General features: G+C 44.6%; 1 protein-coding gene across 9 annotated transcripts in view; it reads left to right on the forward strand.

Moving 5' to 3' along the window:
• The window catches only part of ARHGAP24 (Rho GTPase activating protein 24), a 552,712-nt gene that overhangs the window by 217,673 nt on the left and 315,751 nt on the right, over positions 1–19,288 (forward strand). The gene's annotated exons all lie outside the window — the stretch shown is intronic.

Raw genomic sequence — 19,288 nt, forward strand, 5'->3', positions numbered from 1 at the left:
TCCCAGCTGCCCAAAATGAAGCTGGGCGAGGTGGCGGCAAAGCCGCCAACGAGGCCCCCGCCCACTCACAGCCGCTGCCACCGCCTGCTCACCCGCCCTCCCAGCTGCCCAAAATCACCTTCCCCGCTCCCCCCCAAAAAAGATTAAGGTTCAAAATGGCCCATGAGAAGGTCGCCGCCCCCGCCTATCGCCCTCCCATCTGTCGAAGACCACCTTACCCGCTCCAGCCCGAGGGAAAAGAGAGGAGCTCACGAGCAGAGCTCCTCTCTGTGCTAAGTCACTGCTCAAACTGCCGCTATGGACGCAAAGGACGCCTATTGCGTCCATTGCGACAGTATGGGCAGCAGCTTAACACAGAGAATAGCTCTGTTTCCGAGTTCCTCTCTTCTCCTTCGGGCTGGAGCGGGTAAGGTGGGCTCCGGCAGCTGGGTGCGCGGGAGGGCGATAGGCGGGGGCGGCCACCTTCTCATGGGCCATTTTGGCCGTTATTCATCCACACACACACCCCCAAAAAGTAAAAGCAAAATAAGGAAGAACAAAAACAGAGACAACAACAAAACAAAAAACAAAAAGAGAGAGGGGACAAGGGGGGGGGGAAGAGACAGAAAGAGAGAGAGAGAGAGACAGAAAAGACGGGATAGAAAGCTAGCGCCCGTTATCATAACGGGCTTAAAAATACTAGTTTATTTATATCTATGTAAGCTGCTTTGGGAAACTTTGTTGAGAAGCAGTATATAAATATTCATCGTATTCATATCCTCGAGGGCTGCAGGAAAGGCAACTACAGAGTGGGAGGATCACTGAAAATGGGCCCTCACCTTTGTGCACGTGCAGACGTATTGGCCTGTTCTCCACATGCAACTCTGTCTGCTGGGCTTTATTTATTTCTCATTTCATGCTAGTGCATCCCAACTCTGAGAATTATATTGGTAAGGATTTTGCCTTTGACCATAGGTCTCTTGCTAGTGGAAAATATGAACATATGCACTGTGCATTGCTACTTGTCTTCCTTCTTGCAAATCCCTCTGGAACAAGGGATTTTTGATATGGCACAACCCTTGTTCCCTACCCTACTGTAGCCAAGCCTAAGTATCTGAAATAAATCCATATCCCTTCCCCTCTTTTATTTGTGAGGAAACTGGAAGCTGAAACTGGACTCTACTGCTCTCAATGAGACTTGGGTGGTATGTGTTGAATTATAGATATCAAGCCAGTCACAGCAGAACAGGGACCTGTTCTCTTGCACTTTGTAATTTGCCGTGCACATATTATGTTATATAATAGTCTATTATAGCTCCATTATATTAGGTTTTTTTAAATTAAAGAATACATGTGGCATTCATAAAGGGTGCTGCTCATGTGTTATGCTCAGAAATAGGCTACATACCATATTTATCAGAATCCCAGTTTCCCCCAAAGTTCTTTGTTAGAAATGGAGGAGTCATCTTAAATCCAGAATCTTCTTCTTTTTGACTAAACACAGCTATATCCTGTACTTAACTCATTGTTCTTCATTGTAAGGCTTCAGGGCTGGCGGCAGCCCCCATCAACTCTAAGAGTGGCTCCCTAACTAACCTTTATTGGGCCTGCATGATGCTTCAGTTGAAGCTGAATACTCTGCACGGTCCCCATAGCACTACTTTCACTGTGCATTGGTGTACTTTGCCCAGTGTCAGCGGGCTTCTTAAAGGGAAATGGAGTTCACTTGAGTTAGGATTTGCATATTCTGGCTTTCCAAGTCTGGGTGCCTAATCTGAATATTATGCAAATTGGCTTGAAGATAATTTTTGAGCCGAATAGTACCTGCATGTTCTGCTCCAAAACTCTTCTTTTATAAGGTCTAGATCTTAGGTTTTGTGTTTTTTGTTTTTAAAGAAAGCTGAAATCCAGATGAATCTGGGTGGGCTAAGCAATCTGGGTGAGATGCTTAGAATTTGGGTGAAACCCAGAATTTCAAGGAGTATGGCAACTAACTTGAGTCCATCTTAGAAGGCGTGCACAGAATGCTGAGAAGTGTAGCCCTTCCTGGTGCTTTCCTCTTAGAGCTCTTAAGAGAAGGTCCCATCTCTCTTAAAGGCCCCTCCCAGCACAGTATTGTGCAGAGGTCAGGCACAGTGTGGAAAGTCTCTTGCATTGGAGGTTTTTGTCAAAATGGTCCCTATTTGAAAAATAGTCAAGACCACTGATTTAACCTCTGTTTTTTCAAAGTGGTCTTCATAAATTGAGTCCCCTTCTATTTGGGTAAATATAAAAGGTAATGAAGTCCTTGGAAATAAGAGAAACTATTGTAACAAGTGCTTGTCCTCTCCGTTTGCCATAGAACTGACTGGAGACAGGCTATACGTTCTCCAGATGTTTTCCAGCTTTTTGTAGTACTTAATAAACCTGCAGAACGTATTCATGCAGAGACTTTAGCAGGAGAAAAGTAAAGGTAAAGTGTGCCGAAAAGTCAATTTCTACTCCTGTCACCCACAGAGCCCTGTGGTTTTCTTTGGTAGCATACAGGAGGGGTTTACATTGCCTACTTCCACACAGTATGAGATGATGCTTTTCAGCATCTTCCTATATCGCTGCTGCCCAATATAGTACCAGCGGGGATTCGAACAGGCAACCTTCTGCTTGTTAGTCAAGCATTTCCCCGCTGCACCACTTAGGAGAAAAGTAAGTTACTCCTTTCTGTAGTTCTGCCCAGCCACTTTCAGCCCCCTGATTTGGGCTAGTTTAGACTATTCACCCACCAGAACTCATAAGAATGGGGTCACACCAAGACCATACCTGCCATGACGTTGCTGGAGGGAGGGTGTCCCAACATGTTCTCATAGCATCACTTTATTGCTCAAGGGGACTGTTCATCGGAATTGTCCCTCTTTATGCATTCCTAATGCCTGTTTAAACAGGTACTGGGAGCACATGTAGAGGGGCAATTCAGATGAACAGCCCCCTCACACAATAAAAGGACATATGCAGAAAGCACATTGGAATGTAGTCTGCTGACATCTGTACCCCACATAACTTTTCCCCAGTCTCTGTTGCCACTCAGAAGGGTCTCAAGAATTGATTGTTAATGACTTGGTTTAGCCACTGTCTGCAGAAAACACCCTGCAGAGATAGTGCTTGTAGTTTTCGGGGCATAACATTCATTTTAAATGTCTTGACATGCCATTTGACTGTAATTATGTTATTGATGTTTTCTACGCAAGTTGTTAGCAGCTCTGGAGACAGCAGGCTGTTAGCAATATGGTTTTAGTTGTTTTCCACCAATCACTTTGCATTCTGTCTGACTGTACCAATTGGAAAAACAAATAACTCTCTTTTTTGGGTGCAGCAATGAAAGTTGGTTCTTAAAATGAATTTATGGCACACTGAATGCCTTGGCTGCAGTAGTTTAGACCTTTCACTAAGGGAATGCACCCACTTCCTTTCTGGTAGGAATCCATTTATTCTGTAGATGGCGACAGCATGCAGGGGGCACAAAAGGGGTAATTTTCTGAGGGGCGAGCTTTGTCCTACATGTTAGGTTTATGAAAGAAATTTCACACTAATGCTTCTATCCTGAACATATTTTCTTGGAAGTAAGCTTTACTGATGGAGTCTTTATATTTTTATTATTTATTTATATTCATTTATTTACATTTTATATTCCGCTCTTCCTCCAAGGACACAGTTAACAATCAATGGCGAGACACTTGGACAGGTTAGCATTAGAAGAGGCATTTTCCAAGGGGACTCACTATCCCCTCTGTTGTTTGTAATCGCCATGACCCCACTTTCACAAATACTAAACAAAACAGGCCTCGGATACCAAACATCTAAAACATCCAGTAAAATCAACCATCTGCTGTACATGGACGATCTGAAGTTGTATGGAAAGTCCCAGTCAGAAATCGAATCACTGCTAAACACTGTCCGTATATTCAGTAGCGATATAGCAATGGAGTTTGGACTAGACAAGTGTGCTGCATTAATAATGAACAGAGGGAAAATAAGAAAAACAGAAGGAATAGAACTGCCCAATGGAAGCAAGATCAAGAACCTGGAAGAGAAAGAACATTACAGATACTTGGGCATTCTCCAGGCTGATAACATCGCACACACTGAAGTTAAAAGAAAAATTGAAAGTGAATACATCAGGAGAGTTAGAAAAATCCTCAAGTCCAAACTCAATGGCGGGAACACCATACAAGCCATAAACACTTGGGCTATACCTGTTATCAGATACACTGCAGGAATAATAGACTGGACCCAGGCAGAGCTAGAGACGCTAGATCGTAAGACCAGGAAAATCATGACCATCAATCATGCTCTGCACCCCCGCAATGATGTAGATAGGCTATACCTCCCTCACAGCTCAGGTGGAAGAGGAATGCTGCAAGTCCATCAAACAGTAGAGGAGGAAAAAAGGTAGCAGCAAAAGTATCTTATTTACGTATTCACATGAATACTTGAGTGCACTGATCAAGTACAGCAGTAAATCACTGCCCATGTGCACATCAGTTGAACACCACACAAAAGCAACCTCAGTGCAATCATATATGCTACACAGTCAAGATTGCTTTTACACAGCGCACTTTGGTAACATGAAGAAGGAAAAGATGGAAATATACAGGAAATGTACAGAAAGAAGGAAGATCTACATCCAGCTCTGCATGCTCGGTTTCCAGAATTAATTTTAGGTTCTCCAAAGACTGGAATTTTGGAGGAATGGAATCTAGGGCAGAGCAAAACAGATAAACAATATAGGAATGCAGACAGAATCCTCTCCTCCCCAATTCATGTGGTCTAGAACCAGGGGCAACGGGAAAATAGCAGGAGCTAGGCAACATTGCTCTCTTTTCACAGCCATTTCCAGAGTACACCAGCCCTGCAAACAAGTTCACGAAAGTTAATTGGCCCACAAATATGTGTACAAGCCTGGCTGCCCACACAAACCTATGTTAGTAGTTTGGGACACATCAGTGGTTTGTAGGGGCGGGGGGGGGAGGCAATTGCTACCATCTGTCTCTTAGAAATGCTTTTCTGCTTTGTCACCTGGAGTTGGTCCATCCTTAATGCCGGCAAGCAGACGTGCAGTTTTCAAAAACCTGCTCGACACTTTCCCCCCATTCCATTAACACTGGAGAAACTTGCATGGCAGCCTCACCATGAAGCAGGGTGAGGCTGGCCACTTCAGGAGGCAGAGTATGGGCCAGTTTTCAAGGGGCGCATGGCAGCCCATCCAGTACCCTCCTCATTCATAGCCTGCAGAGGGAGGGAGGTGAAATGGCAGTGGGGTGGCAGCAGGAGGACACTTTACAAAATTTCAGGTATAATCTACTTCCTTGCTGTCCCTCTGACCCAGCTGACAAAGGAAATGTTTTATAGTTCCTTCCCTCACAAACACAAAATAATCTTATATAGATTTAACTAAGATTTTATTCAAAAACAACTCCGTTTTCTCCTTCTCCATTCACTCCCTTTTCCTTTCAGACACACACCCGCACCACACTCTACAGCAGGGATTCTCAACATTGGGCCCCAGATGTTATTGAAGTCCAATATCATCTGGGGGCCCAGTGTTGAGAATCCCTGCTGTAGAGTGTGGGGCGGGGGGCAGGGATGTCTGAAAGGAAAATGGGAGTTGCCCATAACCCCCAACCAAAGGTTACTGGGGCTGGGGATTAAGGGAGCTGAAGTCTGATAACATCTGGGGCCCCAGTGTTGAGAATCCCTGCTCTACAGGATTCCCCTGGGACAAACTTCTGAACAACAAAACATTAAAGATGACTGGATAGAATACAATAGGAAGCTGCCATGACTATTCATTGTAAGGGGTGGCAGCACCATCTGCGCACACACACACACACACACACACACACACACACACACCCCTACCTGAATTTGGTGCTCTAAGTGGACTGGCCCTGATCATTTTTACCTCGCCTTTAAGACCAAAATGGACTTGCAACACGGCATAAGGCAATTCAAATCCAATACGAAGTGATCCTGAGGGAGATACTGGGGAGTCGGAGACAGGGATGTTGGGAGCTTGGCTGCGGCCAAAGTCCTCCAGCAGCTCTCCCGTCTCATAGGCTTTACAATTGTGTGCGCCCCTGCATCTGATGTCATCAGTGGGGACAATGCCGAGGATGGGGCCCGTCAGCCCTGGTGAACTTCCCTTCCCCAGTTAGCAGTTCATGGAATTGCTGACTGAGAGCTCTTTTCCTTGCCTTCTGAAGGAGGCAGGGGAAGGAGCTCCCAGTCAGCAATTATACAAACCACTGATTGGGGAAGGGAAGCTCTGCTGGGACTGATGGGGGCGAGGGCAATGCCCGGGAGAAGGTCAGTTCATACCCTTTTCCATCCATCCCCAGCCAGCCTTTCATTGAAACATTGGCTGGAGAGGAGAGGGGTGTGCCTCACGTTCCCAGCTGATGAGTGCCAGAGGGGGTAATGTGGTGCCCTGGCGGAGGGCAAAGGGGATGTCTTGGTGCCCCCCCGATCCTGACTGCTGGGGACAATTGTCCCCCCTTGCTCTACAGTCTCTATGCCCTTGGTCAGAGACTTGGTATAAAGGACTCCTGTCCTTACAACCACCAGCCCTATTTCTTTACCTATCAGCAGCTGGGGCCACTTACTTTGTTATGTTGTAAGGAAAAACTGTTCGTGAAACTTCAAAAGGTAGACTCTCTTGGTGTGGGCTCATAGTATCTCCGAGGAATGGGGCAGTTGCTCATATATATTCTACAGCCTTGCATTTAATCTAATCCAGAGTGCTGGAGTATCAAGGAGAAATTGGGAGCTGCACTGTGAGTCTAATGCCTTACGACAGGGACACGGACTCTCACAGAAAATGTTAGTTACAGCAGGCAATTGTTGATGCTTGGTGTGTCAGGCTAGGCAGCAAAGACCTCTTGGTTCTGAACAAGTGGTGTGCTTGGTTTGCATAACATTCCCACAGCAGATCATTTCCCCAGCTCTTTCCCATTCTCTCTTGATGATAACCTGGGGATCTAAGTGACCCCCCCCCCCAAAAAAAGAGTACATAGATGAGCCTCACATTCTGGGAATTGGTCAGGTGCTTTAGGCGACAGATGCTATTTATTTGCTGTCCCCGAAATCATTATTTCGACAGCTAATTTTCTTTTGCCGGCTGTTGCCGGTTTCCTAGCCTTTACCTGGGTGAGTAATATGATACAGCTGTCACATGTGATCTCTGATTGATTGGCTTCTTTGCCACCTAAGATGCAGTCTTCTGTGGACTACATGTTCAATACCATTCATGCCTGGGCAGTAAAGTGTTCCAGGAACAATAGCACTTAGGTTTTGCATTTTGCAGGTTTTTCACTGGAGGTATATGGTGTCTTTGTAATATTTGCCTTGATTACAAATGTGCAGATAGAGTATAAGTAGAAGCAAACAGCAGATATTCCTAGGAGGCAGCAGATACCCAAACTGTCCCTATCCAACCCCAGCACAGCATCCCTCCAGTGGTGGTTGCTGGTGTCTACCTTATATTCTCTTTTAGATTATGAGCCCTTTGAGGATAGGGGAGCTTATTTATTTATTTATTTATTTGTAAACTGCTTTGAGCACTTTTGTTGAATAGCAGTATATATTCATAGTAGTAGAAGAAGGAGAGAGATCCTGCACCCAAGGGGCCTTCAGCTTTTAGGTCGACTTCCTCTCTGTGCTTCTGAATCCCTTTTTCAAATTGTTGTTGTGTCTCAAACACACACTCCCCGCCCCCCGCATATTCTCACATCACGCCCTCCCCTCTGTTATGGTGGGATGTGTCCCCTTCCTCAGATAGCTATGGATCACTCATTTAAAACACTCAAGTTACAGATTGCTCAGCCATTAGCTTTCATTAAGAAAACATCCATCAAAAGGGTTGTGCAAAGCTTTGCAGGTCAAACTGGTTCCAGATCAAAGAAACCTGAACTACACTGTCTTTGTGTTTGGGTTAAATCAAGGCCAGATCCAGCTGAATCAGTTCCAAACTTGTTCAGCCTCCAAAACACTCCTCACTCCCCTCTCCTCCCCTGTACTTGTCTATCCTCCAGCCCAGTAAGTTAAGGCATTTCAAGTGGAGAGGGACTAACAGCTGTGATGCACAACTGCTGTTTTAAACATTCAAGAAGAGTTTCTCTTTTAAAAAACTTTGTCAGGGGAAAGGCTCAGAGTTTCTTGGGAAGTGTATTATTTTCAGGAGGGTCTATCAGGAACATAGGAAACTGCCATATACTGAGTCAGACCATTGGTCTATCTAGCTCAGTATTATCTTCACAGACTGGCAGCGGCTTCTCCAAGGTTGCAGGCAGGAATCTCTCTCAGCCCTATCTTGGAGAAGCCAGGGAGGGAACTTGAAACTTTCTGCTCTTCCCAGAGCGGCTTCATCACCTGAGGGGAATATCTTGCAGTGCTCACACATCAAGTCTCCCATTCATATGTAACCAGGGCAGACCCTGCTTAGCTATGGGTGTGCAAGCTGTAGCTTGTAGTGTGTCAGCAGACCTGAAGAATCAGTCCTCCACATCCCACACTGGATTTGAAAAGAAGAAATAGGAGCAGGAGTGGGCTAGAGTGTCTCCCCACTAAGTTCCTCCACTTTTTCTTCTGCTCCCTTCCTCCTCTCCTTTTCAACTCAGCAAATGGAGGAGGAGGATGATAGGGACTTTGCCACCTGAGCCAGTTGCCTCAATTTGCCTTGTGGATGGGCCAGACCTGCTTTTCAGTCTGTAGTTATGTGCATGGGTCACACATAAAACCAGCACAAAAACCTGTTCCTTTCCTTTATTCCCTTATAGAATTATTGGAGAATATTCCTTTTGCCAGAATACAGGAAGTTGCGAGTTTAAATTTGGCTTCATTGGTCTAAAAAGGGAAATCAACATAAGAGCTTTAAAAGGTCAACATAAGCACCCATTTGCAGTTTTGCATGTGCAACTTAAATTTTTCACACACATGGAGGCACTGTTTTACATGTGTGCTCAGCCTGATGGCAGCATCGTGTACTTCAAATATGCCCACCTGGGGACCAGGGCTGGCTCCAGACTTGGGGGGCCCTTGGCAAACATTCCAGGTAGAACTGGAATGACTCCTGCCTGAAACCCTGGAGAGCTGCTACTGACTCAGTATAAGGCAACTTCCTAAAAGCCATAGGCATAGAAATGTTCTCAGGAAGCAGCATTGGGCCCTTCTGAAAGTACTGCTTCCTTAGCAGCTGCCCACTGATGCTGATCTCCGATGCTAGCCCTGATGGGGGTGTCTAGCTGGTGCAAACCAACCCTGATATGTGAGAGATTTTTGCTATAGTCAAATCTGTTTTCATACATGTGCATTGTTATTTATTTTCTGCCAAAGCTGTAGAATCAGCATAGCATCAAACACTCTGAGCCGGGTCTCATGATCAGTGAGCCCTGGTTTGGGGAGCTAAGCAGGGAGAGCGGGCTAAGCTCGCTCTCCCCACAGACGATCAGGGTTACCTACTCAAGAACCACCAGGCTCACAGCTGAGCCTGGTGGTTCTCAGGACTGTAGAAAATCGGGCTAGCGGAGGCTAGCCCGATTTTCTACAATTGTGTGAATAGCCACTCTGCCTTCCAGATTGTATTTTTCTGCTTAAACCTCAAGCATATATACATTGACTGTTCTTCCAAACACTTAGCTTTATTTTCTTGAATGAGTTTTATCACGGTGGTGTAAGCTGAGGCACTGAACTTTCCAAACTAACCAGATAAGCACCACAACAAAACCCCAACTCAGATGTAGAAGCACCATCCATTCACCTGAATGGGAAAGCAGGGACATGTTGGCAGGTATGTGATCTTTCCAGAATCACATTATTTTTAATTGCATATTGTTCTACAGTATATATTTCAGGTCACCAAAAAATTGGCCTCTTTTGGAAGACTTTTCTAGTTCCTTTGATAAATGAAAACATGGGGTCAGTTCCTACATTCCGCAAAAACAAGTGGCAAAGTCTTTTCTAATCTGACTGTACCACTTGAAGCTAAAGCTTGTTCTGTCAGACCTTTATGGTGAGATTATTATTTTGCTGAGTTGGCTGTTTGACTGCTTGTTTTCATGTTGCATTGCCTTAAAATAGTTTTAAACTGCTTTTTTCTGCTTACAAGAATGTGCGGTAGAAAAGCTAGATATAAGCACAGAAACGTAGCAGTGTTTTTGTCTGAATTAGAGTGCCATTTGCTCTTTGAGCCTCAGCTTGAACAACTGCAAATAGCTCATCTGGCAGTGCAGACTCATCCGTAAGGGCTGATGGCTGTCCCTTTTTTAAAAGTTCTGAAGCAGTAACAGAGGATGCAGCTGCTGCTGTGCCTTCTGCTCCACTTCTCGGGCATCACCCTTCTTCCTTAACATATTGAAGTAAAGAGGCAGGAGGCTGCACAAAGGAATCAGTGGAGGAGGGTGTAGGGGCTGGCATGAAACAGCTGTGATCTCGAGTTTGACAGCTGGCCACTCACCCTGGTCACTGAGCAGGAGGGATTGTAACTGTGGTTTCTATTTTAAGATTGTGAGCCCCTTTGGGACAGGGTACCATCCTCAGGCCCTCTTGTGACATACAAGGGTTGTTCTCACTCGGATGACTAGAGTAAGAGAACCCACCTACCCTACTGCAGGAGCAGTGCACACTCCTGATTGGCTGTTTTGAGAATTCTACAAGCTAGGTAGGAGGCGGACAACATGCTCCTCTGTGATCTGGGTACAAAGGTGGGTGGCAGTGCAAGCCCAGAAACTTGTACCCAGCTCCAGAGTGAGGGTGGGGGGAAAGCGGTCCCTATGCCACCTGCTCACAGGTGAGCATTTTCACTTCCTCCTACCTTTCCTGTAGAATGATGGCCAATCAGGAGCATGCACAACTCCCAAACTGGGGTATGGAGCTTCTCCTACCCTAGTAATACCCATGAGAACAGCCCTAAAGTTTGGGAATCAGCTCTACTAACTGGGGCAAGGGGCAAAATGGTCACTCATATTTAGCAGGGGGAGAGCTGGTCTTGTGGCAGCAAGCATGAATTGGCCCCTTTGCTAAGCAGGGTCTGCCCTGGTTTGCATTTGAATGGGAGACCACATGTGTGAGCACTATAAGATATTCCCCTTAGGGGCTGCTCTGGGAAGAGCACTTGCCTGCTTGCATGCAGAAGGCTCCAAGTTCCCTCCCTGGCATCTCCAAGATAGGGCTGAGAGAGACTCCTTCCTGCAACCTTGGAGAAGCCACTGCCAGTCTGTGTAGACAGTACTTAACTAGATGTGCTTCCTGCCCTTTCTTCCTTACGTCCAGTGGTCTGCCCTTACCTCCAGTACAGTCGGTGAAGAAGAGTGTCCGATAAGACAAGGAGAAAATTGTGAGGCAGAAATACCGGCTGCCTAATCTTCTACTACATCGTAGAATTTAAGCCACAGTGTGGCTCTCTGGGTCCCAGTCTGGCAATTCCAACTCTGCAGTCAGCTTTCTGTGCATTTCTTAATTGAGCCACACATTCATGTTGCAATCTACTAACCCCAGGGAGCTGTGGGTCAATGGAAGTCTGTTAGCAGCCTTCCTTAACTACTGTTTATGTCTCTGAGTGGGAGGGGGCTGTAGCTCCCTCAGGTAGAGAGCCTGCATTACAAGCATAATGTCCCAGGTTCAATCCCAGGCATTTCCAGGTAGGGCTGAGAAAGATTTCTACAATTTATTGTGACTGGGAATGATGGGAGTTGTAATTCAGCAACATCTGGAGTACCATAGGTTGGGAACCCCTGTTATAGACAATACTGAGCTAGATGTATAAGGCAACCACTTATTTGTGTGTAAGTAAATAAAGTGTGCCGTCAAGTTGATTTCGACTCCTGCTGCCCACAGAGCCCTGTGGTTGTCTTTGGTAGAATACAGGAGGGGTTTACCATTGCCATCTCCCACACAGTATGAGATGACGCCTTTCAGCATCTTCCTATATTTCAGCTGCCTGATATAGTGCCAGTGGAGATTTGAACTGGCAACCTTCTGCTTGTTTGTTGAGCATTTCCCCACTGTGCCACTTGTGTGTGTGCTTTACTGTTATACAGGGATCTATGCTTTATTCCACTGTGCAAAAAATTTCATCATTGGTGAGTGGACACAAGCTTAATCTGACAATATCTCCCCTGGGTATTGGCTGGCCTGTTTGAACCTCTCACAGCTGGCAATTAATCTCCAGGAAATGCTACAGGTTTGATCCTTATGATTTAAATACAAAATTCATCCAGTGCTTACTTTTTCATGTGTAAAATACATCTGCTAGCTTTTGCTTCTTTAGAGTGAATATGCAATCTCATTAGAGGTGATTATTATGAATTATATTCCACTTTGAATAAATTCACTGCACCCATTAATGTTGCAGACACAGGAACATGCAAAGGGAAGATATTCTAACATGTGCTTTGATATGCAAATGTTGTGTGCAGTGTGTTCTCTCATGAACTAATAATCCTCTCTGTTATGGGCCATTGATGTATTCCATGCAACAGTGGATCTTTACCTTAGATTAGCATTTGGCAATTTAAAATTGAAATGAATCATGTTGGACTAAATTTTCATATTTGTCTGCCTAAAAGCATGGCTTGAGAATGAGTATGTGTGATGTCTGTAGAATCAGTTTTGGGATACAGGACTCTTGCATGTACATGTAAATTGGGTAGCTTGACATAGGAACTTCTGCTCTTTGGGCATTATAATACAGGCACAATAGTAGCTGTATAGTTAAGGTGAGATGTAAAAAGCATTTCACCATTAAAAGCCCTGAACATTTTATTGTTCATAAGATCTATAGAAGCGATCCAATCTCCTTGAAATTTTGTACACATCAATTAGGTGATGAAAACCACCATCCCTACAAATTTTGTACAGATTCATTGAAAAATGACTGAGATACAGCACTAGCAGGGGGAGAGTAACTGGTCCTGTCCACCCCCAGCACAGTACTTCCAGTGACAGCTGCTGGTGTCTATCTTATGTTTCATTTAGAATGTGAGCCCTTTGGGGACAGGGAGCCATCTTATTTATTTATTATTTCTCTGTGTAAACCGCCCTGAGCTATTTTTGGAAGGGCGGTATAGAAATCGAAATAATAATAATAATAATATCCTCAAAAGGAGGAGATTGAGTGTTGGCAACCTTCTTAAATACTCTTGCAGTGTGGTTTATGACTTTCAGTCAGTCCTAAACAATTTAAATGAAGATTTTAAAAATATAAACTCTTACATCATGTTAGACCAAAGCAATTTAAAATACCAAAATAACCAAATCAGGAAACCATTCCAATTTCTGAAAAGTTACATAGGCTAATATCCTGATTCTTTCACAGGAGTCAACCAGATGCACTTGTGTAATATAACTCCAAAAGAGGGGGCCCACCACACAGAAAGCAAAATACTTACTCACTCTTGCTCTCTCACAACTGAGAGGACCCTGAAGGCCAAACTAAGTGATACACTTATCACGTGACTGAGGCCTGCAAGTTTGATTTTTCAAGTTTAAATAGCAGCTATTTAAACTTGAACCCCAGTCCAGATTTGGACCAATGTATGGGGCGAAGGATGCCTTAATCTCTGCTATGACCCTGATCTGGATCCACCCCACAACAGCTGCTATTTGACAAGGGGAAAAAGCTCCCAGTGTCATCAAGGAGACCTTTTCTTCCAGGACAAGCAACAGCTGTGAGGAACCGTGATCCATATAGGACTGCGGGGTGTGTGACAAAGGTTAAATTCCACCCCCCTGCAGTCCCAATCTAGGCTGCATGGAGCCAGGGGTGTAGCTAGGGGAAAGGGGGCCTGTGTTTACCCCACTCCCCGGTGGAGCTGGGGCCCCGGGCTTTTTGAACCCATTAGCTCAATTTTAGCTACACCCCTGCATGCATTTGTTTACATCTGAAAAATCAACATGCAGGCTGCAATGACACAATAGGTGTGTCTTCCAATTTAATAGTGCCTCCGTTGATGATCTTAATAGACGTTTGAGAGAAGTACTTCTTCAGGTAACCTTTAAATGGTTTGACCAGGGTGAAACCAGCGACTCTGAGTCCTCTTGTAGATGTTGATGGGAAGGTGGGTGGTGGTGGGTAGGCAAAAACCAGAAAAATCAAACCGAGCCTCATTCTGTGATTGTCGGGGTGAGCACCTTTTGCAGAAGTAACATTCTGTGTACTCATTATCCAATTAATGTGTAGAGCTAGGACAGGAGCAAATTAATTATACGTATAAGAAACTCTCAGTTCAAGTACTGATAGCTGAAACTACAGTTGCACTCTTACAGGCTTTCTTTCATTCTCTATCCGAATCCAGTAATTGTTAAGGGTGATGAGCACATTTTTCTGCACACTTTTTCATGGTGGTGGAGTATTGTTAATAGTGGGGTTTTGCCTAAAATAATAACATTAGGAAGAGAGCCTGAAAATGTATGAGAAATAAATGAGCATACATGAGAAATGGCTGAGAAGTTCCCCATTCTTGAAGCTTCCTTGGTGCATTAATAATGGACTTGAGCTCATTATCGCCAACTTCCTATCAGAATGGCATTGCTGCTTCCTCACTATGACATGAAAGTATTTCTCCTTTGCCTTTGATACCTCCAGCAGTGGTGGATGTGCCAGAATGGCAGGTATAGTGGTGATTGAGTCGGGGAGCCTCCAGCTGTTACTGATATTTTATCATTGAGGCAGGAAGCTCGAGTGTTGTAATCAGCTGCTGCTGCAAGTCAGTTGGAGATGGAGAGGAAACAGCTGAGCACCACCTCAGTCTTAAAGTAATGCAAGTGAAGAACAAGGCTTCAGTTTTTCAAAAATTTCATTACAACCTTTCTGGGCTGGTTTGTGGGCAGTCACCAGAAGATAGTCTGGAGTCTGGACTGGGATTGCCAACAGCAAAATGGAAGCAACTGGGGTCAGGACACAAGCTGGAAGCTGAAGCCAAACCCAAGCAGACGGACCAGGACCAAGCAGATGGACCAGCAAACAAGCCAAGGGCCAGTGCCAAGGCTGAGCAGACAAAACCCCAAGAACCAAGGAAACCTTGATGCTGAGGCAAAGTCTTGCTCCAAACAGAAAGCTTGTATACCTTTTCTGTCCAGTGAAAAGCCTGGCTGAGTAGGGCCAGCCCAGGGCATAAACTCTATGTTCTTACAAGGTCCTGTATCTGCTTTCACCATTTTGCTTCAATAATAATAATAACAATCATCGTCATCATTTTCTTCTTGTTGTTAGCTGCCCCATAACAAATTGTTCTCTTATAATATCTATTGCCTTTGAGAGTGGGGGGAATGCTTTAGGCATTACTCCAATAGAGAAAGCAGGGGCACCGTTCCCCCAGACCTTGGGGCCCAAGTCCATGAGGGCCCTGCTCCCACAGCATGCCACAAATCTCTTCCCCACACCACTGCTGGTGTGGGCACCAATGGAGATTCCTTTGTGCCAACAGCCTGGCCGTCTCCAATGGAAAGTTCTCCCACTGCACACAGGCAGGCTGCTGCTGCTCTCCACCACCACCCCTGCAACAATTAGCTGTTCAGTGGGTGGGGGCTGGCTGAGGCAGAGTGCAGTAGGTGCTGCCTTCTGCCTGCCTGTCTGACCTAGCTCTTCTGAATGACTGGTGCGGAAAGCTGCTGCTACCTGAACTTGCTGTATCCTCCCTGCTGTTGCCTCCAGAATTATCCTGGCTTCTTCTGCTGCTCTCCACTCAAGCCAGGTTTGTCTGTCTCAAGAACGCTGTATGAAATCATGGGACTGTGTGTGTGTGTGTGAGTGTGAGTGTGAGTGTGAGTGTGAGTGTGTGTGTGTGAGTGAGAGGAGGATGCTTATTTTGCAAGGTGGGGCCCATAAGCCCATTTGGTCCAGGGTCCAAAATTGCCTAGGTGCACCCCTGAGAGAGAGTCCAAATATTTTTAATATAAAGATTTGTTTCATGAAGAGAAACAATGGTCCTTTCCAAGACATAGTCAGTTCAAAGCACAGCCAGTTACAATTTTTTGTCCTTCAGCCTGAGTCTCTTTCTGATAGCCTCGTCCTTCGCATTTCACTTCCAGCTTACTCTGCAGCACACCCCTATAGAATTCACCCTTCTTCTCTACTGGTGAAGGCATTTGTCTTCTTGCTTGCACTTTGTCATCAGGCTGCATACCATCTTTTGATAAAACATGTACCATGTACAGGTACTTGACTTTATCAACCAAATACTGAACTTTAGTTGGATTGAACTTTATATCTTTTTTGTGTGCTCTTGTCAAAACTTGTTTAAGAATTGCATCATGGTCTGCCTTAGTTGGAGGTGCTATTATCATGTCATCTGCTAGAATGTGTACCCCCAATATATCACCCAAACACTCAGTTTTTCTGCTGGAAATTTTAACTGGCTGATTTAATTCCAAAGGGTAGCCTATTAAAATGGTAATGATCCCATGGAATATTGAATGTACACAGTTCAGAAGACTCTATCAAGCTAGACCTTCCAATAATCATCTTTTCCATCTGAAATTGTAAAAAAAATAATACTCCTCTTTCCCACCAAATTACTCTGCACATCTTCTATTGCTGGGATAGAAAAATGTTGCCTTTAATCGACTTGTTCAAACCTATGGAATCAAGACAAAGTTGAAGTGAGCCATTCTTTTTTGAGTTATGATAAGGCTACTGACCCATGCTGTTGGCGTTGTAACCTTAGAAATAACGCTCATCATATCTAGATGATCTAAAGTATCTTTAAGTTTGGGCAGTATAGTATATGGGATCTTCCGACACCCATGAATCACTGGTGGTACCTGAGATTTACATAAATGTGACAACTGACCAAGCCCCTCAAAAACATCAGAGTGTGTCTTCAACAGGTCATCCTTAGTGGCCACTATAGGAGTCAGTTCATGCAATTTACTTACAAGATCAAGTGCAATGCAGGCTTGCCTGCCTAATAAAGGTGGTTCATCATCTCCTGTGATATAAAACATTAAAGTAGTGTCATGAGAACCTGCCTTGCAATGTGCTTTAACTGCACCTCTAGGCTTGCTCCTGGCTTCCCTAAAGCCCACCAGGATCACATCCACTGGTATTCTCTGCACACTTGATGGTAAAGAAGAGACTAAATATTCAGGTATGGTATTTGTCTCTGCTCCAATATCAAGTTTATATGACACAGTCGCACCTGCTATGTCAACAGCAGCAAACCATGGTGAATCCTCTGTAGTTTGGGGTGCTGCTACCATCCCCACAAATAGGGAATTTAAACATTTTTTCTTGTGGAGGTAACCACGTACACATCTTTGCAAAATGATTTCACCCATCAATTTGTAGCATTTAGCTCCAAAAGTTGGACAAGCCCTGGGCTTATGCATGCCTCCACACCTGTTGCAAGAATAATTCGGTGTTGAAAACTTGTGTCTTAAAGCTGTTCGCTTTTCTGAAGCCTTCCTTGCCTTCTGCAGTAAAGAGGCTTTCATTTCCTTCTGGCTTACTACATGCATGGGCATCGGAGTCTCGGTGGTCTTTGCAAGTGCTTGTGCATGAGCAACTAACCTGGCAACAGTTTCCATGTTTAGCTCACTAACCCCACCCGCCCCAACCAAGCAACCCCCCCCCCACAAACACACGCAGAGTCACACACACAATTTTAACTGAATCTGTTTTTAAAAATGTAATTCGGTTCTTCACACAAGGCCACTACAGTTCAGCAGTCAGCCACACGGGACAACTGTATGCAGAATCCATTAGCTCAGTCAGTACATTCCAGATACAACCCTAGAACTTAAAGTCACAGCATAGATCTCCAAGTTGCAGCCTGGCAAGCTTAATATTATTGGAGGGGGAGATCTCATTTTTAATTATGAGATTTTGTATGTTATCTGGGTAAATGAGCCAGTGTCAGTTCCCTAATATTAATAATTAATTAATTAACAAACTTTATTTGTTAGCTGCCCTATAACAAATTGTTCTATGGACAGCTTACAACACATTCAGCATTGTGTTGTGTTATAAACTATAACCCGCCCACACCAACAGCACTTATGTGTTTCATAATATTATTTCCTAAAGATCTGAAAATAACATTGCACACCTGGAGATAATCCTACCAAACCAAGCAGTTCATTGTGAGGTAATGATTTTATTACCATTAAAACATCAGTTGGTCATAAGAGATATAGCAACATCTAATGATCTTGTTTTCTGTTTATCAAAGAATAAAGAATGTGGATGGTTTCCCTGAAAGCTAGGCTTGTATTCGTTTAGAATGCAACTGTACCAGCAGGATCATTTCTTGGATTCTGTACAAGCCCTGCATGCTGATTCAAAAATATCTGAGAAATATCTGTAACTGGGGAGAGAGAAAAACCAAGTTCCTTCAGCATATTACTGTTTGAGAGAATCCTCCTCTGTCCATTGCATCAGAGATAAAAGCAGTGTTTTCAGCTGAATAAGCAGCTAGAAGAACAACATGACTTGTTGCTATGGGTAGAGATTTTATTAGTGGTTTCCTGCCAAATGCATTGGCTCATGAGGAAAGAAAAATTGAATGAACCTAGAGCTGGACTTGGAAAAAATATATCTTCCAGCATTTAATCTGGAAGCCTAATACATTTGTTTGAAGTGGATATAGTGTGCTGGATGGTATTTATTGCGCTCTCTCTCTTTCCTCCTTGCTTTATAGACGTATATAAAGCATTTAGAGGGATATAAACAGGATTTTATTTTAAGGGATATCCTTTCACTGGAAGATGTTATAAAGGGTTGTCCTTTTAGACACTGGCCATGATCCAACATGCTAAGCACCTTTAAGGCCTATTCATTGCAGTGGGAGAGGGAAGTGACAGGAATTAAATGTGCTTTACTTGGATTGGATCATGCCCTTTATATTTGAGTCTTTTTAAGGCTCTACACACGATCCATGTGTAGAGCTGAAAGAGGATTTGACCTGCTCTCCTCACAGACAACCAGAGAGCCCTCCCTGTGCAGCTGGATTGGCTGCCCAGATGATAACAAGCTCTGTCACAGAGCCGGTTGGGGCGGCGGGGTTTGGGGCCCCCTGGAAGTCTCATAAGGCACCAGTGCCTATGAGTTAAGCGGCAGACCACTTAAGAGGGCTCGCTGTCGCCCCACTGCTAGGAACCACACGGCTTCTGATGGGTCTCACGACCAGCCGAAACCGGGCTGAGCTCCCTTAAATGTTAGAATCACCCAGAGCTTTCTGCTGAAGGACTCTCTCCACCCAAGGAGAGCTGTGTCTAGGGTAGAGAGCATGACATGTCCCCTTTGCTAAGCAGGGTCTGCCTTGGTTTCCATGTGAGCCCTGTA

This window comes from Hemicordylus capensis, chromosome 5 (genome assembly GCF_027244095.1).
Source record: "Hemicordylus capensis ecotype Gifberg chromosome 5, rHemCap1.1.pri, whole genome shotgun sequence".
Classification (NCBI taxonomy): domain Eukaryota; kingdom Metazoa; phylum Chordata; class Lepidosauria; order Squamata; family Cordylidae; genus Hemicordylus; species Hemicordylus capensis.